General features: G+C 40.9%; 1 non-coding gene across 1 annotated transcript; it reads left to right on the forward strand.

Moving 5' to 3' along the window:
- Positions 1-312: 312 nt before the first annotated feature.
- Positions 313-384, forward strand: TRNAE-UUC (transfer RNA glutamic acid (anticodon UUC)). Its single transcript has one exon. It is a non-coding gene; the product is annotated as a tRNA-Glu (tRNA).
- The last annotated feature ends 3,426 nt before the right edge of the window (positions 385-3,810 follow it).

Consider the following 3,810-nt stretch of genomic DNA (forward strand, 5'->3'; position numbering starts at 1 on the left):
TTTATTAAGAAACGATACTAGCAGCTCAATTGTGAAAACATAAGCAGATCCATCCAATATGGTCTAGTGGCTAGGATATCTGGCTTTCACGCAGAAGAACCGGATTAAAGTCCCTTTATCGGATGTCAGTTTTCAAAAACGATACTACGAGCTCAATTGTGAGAACCCAAGCAGATCCGATATGGTCTAGTGGCTAAGATTTCTGGCTTTCACCCAGAAGGCCCGAATTGAATTCCCTGTACCGGAGGTCAGTTTTCAAAAAACTTTATTAATCAACGATTCTAGGAGCTCAATTTTTAGGAACCAAACAGTTCCGATATGGTCTAGTGGCTAGGATATCTGGCTTTCACCCAGAAGGCCCGGGTTCAATTCCCGGTATCGGAGGTCAGTTTTCCAAAAACTTTATTAATCAACGATACTAGGAGCTCCATTGTGTGAACCCAAGCAGATCCGATATGCCCTAGTGGCTAGGATATCTGGTTTCACCCAGAAGGCCCGGGTTCAATTCACGATATCGGAGGTTAGTTTTCTAAATTCTTTATTAAGAAACGATACTAGCAGCTCAATTGTGAAAACCCAAGCAGATCCAATATGGTCTAGTGGCTAGGATATCTGGCTTTCACCCAGAAAGCCCGGATTCAAGTCCCTGGATCGGATGTCAGTTTTCTAAATTCTTTATTAATTAACGATACTAGGAGCTCAATTGTGTAAACCCAAGCAGTTCTGGTATGGTCTAGTGGCTAGGATATATGGCTTTCACCCAGAAGGACCGGGTTCAATTCCCGATATCGGAGGTCAGTTTTCTAAAGACTTTATGAAGAAACGATGGGAGCGCAATTGTGACAAACGAAAGGGATCCGATATGGTCTAGTGCCTAGGATATCCAGCTTTAAACCAGAAGGCCCGGGTTCAATTCCTTGTATCGGATGTCAGTTTTCTAAATTCTTTATTAAGAAACGATACTAGGAGCTCAATTGTGAAAACCCAAGCAGATCCAATATGGTCTAGTAGCGCTAACGAACGTCTCAGAATAGGACCCCAGTTTACATCAATTCTCCCTGGTCGTGCTAGTAGCAGGTTAAGCTATAGTTTGCTCAGGTCCTGTTAGTCTCGAAAGGGTTATATAGTCCTTGTTACTTTTAAAAGGCTGTTGTCATGGCTAAACAGACCACTATTACAGTTTTTTATTGTTTTATAGGTTATTTTGACACGTTATCTCCCAAAAGTAATTAATGTAATGATAAAATGTTTTCGGGGAATGGAATTGTGGTCGAAAAATCGAGATAAGTAAATTTTTGAAATTGATTACCAGTAAAATAATTTATTTCAACGGAAAACGGTAATGGAACGTTGTTTTTTCTTAAGCATGCATTTAAGTTTCAAAAGAAAAATTAATATCTGATCCTTCAGACAAGTGAAAACCTCAGTCTTATCGATACTTTTTAGGTCTTGATTCTAGTCAAGACATTTTTGATTAATGTGTTATTGGGTTGTGGCTTCTATGTTTTGGGGACATTTGCTTTTTGTGTGGCGAGGTATGATTCAGCTTTGATATGGACAAATGTTACAAATCATACTGGTAGACTAAGAATACGGTTGTAGGCCAGGACAGATAGGCTAAAAAAGGGCTTGACCTAGAACATTTGAACATAAAGATGAAAATTTGTACATGGGTTGTTTTTGACCCAACAAAAATATACTAAAAGTCCCCTGCTGTAGAGCGCGAGCTTTCGCCGCCATCTTGGAAAATGGCCGCCCGGAATGTCAGCATCAATGTATTCCACATTCTTCTTCAAAAATTACGATAATTGGTGCATATTTTGAATGTAACCACATGAACATCATAGTAAAATTTCACAGCTCTGTGTTTGACAGTTTGGTCGCCATACTGGAAAATGGCCGCCCGGAATGTCAGCATCAATGTATTCCACATTCTTCTTCAAAAATTACGATAATTGGTGCATATTTTGAATGTAACCACATGAACATCATAGTAAAATTTCACAGCTCTGTGTTTGACAGTTTGGTCGCCATACTGGAAAATGGCCGCCGTGAATGCTAGGTACAGTTTATTTTAATATGTTGTTGGAAAATTATGAAAATTTATAGATATTATAATAAAAGCTGTGTGAGCCCCATAGTAAAATATTGAAGCCATTCATGAGATAGTTTGGCCACCATGTTGCAAAATGGCCGCCGGGAATGTCATTTAGATACAATATACTTTTCAAAAATTATGAAAATTGGTAAATTTATTGTTGAAGACCGTCTAAACATCGCACTTGAATATTGAAGACGTGATACTGATAGTTTGGGCGCCATCTTGGAAAATGACTGCGTGAAATACCAAATGTATTACCGATATATAAATTTTTTCGATATTTCTTTACTGAGTAGATGATTTTCATAAACGTATTAATCACCTTAAAAATAACTATTTCCAAGTCTAAGTTATCGACCCCATCTTTAAAAGTGTCACTGAAAGATAACTATCCTTAAATCTGAAACAAAGAAAAGCAAAGCTATATCTGATGCAGGAATCAGAGTGGTATGAATGGGTCCTTGACTTTAGCGACAGCGAACCCATCCCCACTGTTCGGGATCAAATCGTTTCCTAGCTCTTGTTGACTTAATATTTTCATCAAAAACTCTCAACGTATTTGTAAGAGGTGGATTTTCTGTCGTTACTTTAAACCGCGCCTTATCATAACCACATCCAGTTACAGCATGTAAATTGTTCTCTGAACCTTTTTTCTCAAATGTCTCGATTTGAGATTCTCTTCTTGGTGTGGTTTTGATTTCAGGTTTAAGACTGAAGACTTTTCAATTCGGGTGTGGTAGTGTAGCAAAACAGCCAAGACATTCCGCTACTACAATGGCTAGGAAACGATTTAAACCGCGAAGAATGGGGATGGGTTCGCGATCCCGAATCCTAATTCCCATTCACGCCATTCAAGACTAACGTTTAATACTCATTATCTGTAACTGCGGAACCTCTTGTGTGAAGAACTGTGGATGTAGACGAACCGAATTAGTTTGCTCAGCATTGCGTGGTCATAGTCGCTGTACTAGCTGTGATGGATTAGAGCAAAAGGGCTTCTTGTGGAGGAGGGGGCCCGAGTTCGGTGTGCCGGTTCAGGAGTTGCTCGAGTTCGCCCTTGGTTCAGACCGTTCCTTGTCCCGTTCGCTGAAGGTTTTGCTCGGCCGCTTCGCCCCGCCCAGGTGTTGCCTTAATTGGCTCAACCCGCTATTGGCAACCTTCTGAGGGTTGCGGATACATTGTTTTGGTCGTGTGGCACTGATGTGATGGAGGGAAATCCTCCGTCCCCTCGAGCCTCCTGCTGTCTGTCACCGACCACCTTCTGGCTGGGCTCGCCGCTGACGGTGTTCAGCTTCTGTCACCTGCTCAAGGGGCGTTTGTCGGGTCCGCTGGCCGATCCCGTTTGCCTTGGCGGCGTTTCCGCAGGTTCAATTTGGAATATGATGAGCCCCCAGCTAGGTGCTGTGCTTAATCAAAGCATCTGACATGCAATTATGGTGAAAAGATTTCAGGCTGACGAGATGAATATGAACGAACTATCAGAGATTTGTCTTAAATCTAATCTTTAACAACACGAGAATGTATGAACTCCCATATTAAATTATAAACCCTAATCAACATGTTGAGAATTACAGCTTTGAATGGGGGGTTCCCATTCAACCGAATCTCAATGGACAAAATCGCATTCGACAGAAAATGTTTGGCTAGAATTTCAAAATCTAGCCCAATGGCTATATTCCCGATGGACCAAAATCCCAATCGTCCGAATA

Source organism: Phalangium opilio, unplaced genomic scaffold (genome assembly GCF_054372755.1).
Source record: "Phalangium opilio isolate 3A_F unplaced genomic scaffold, DU_Popi_V2 ptg000390l_1, whole genome shotgun sequence".
In the NCBI taxonomy this organism is placed as follows: Eukaryota; Metazoa; Arthropoda; class Arachnida; order Opiliones; family Phalangiidae; genus Phalangium; species Phalangium opilio.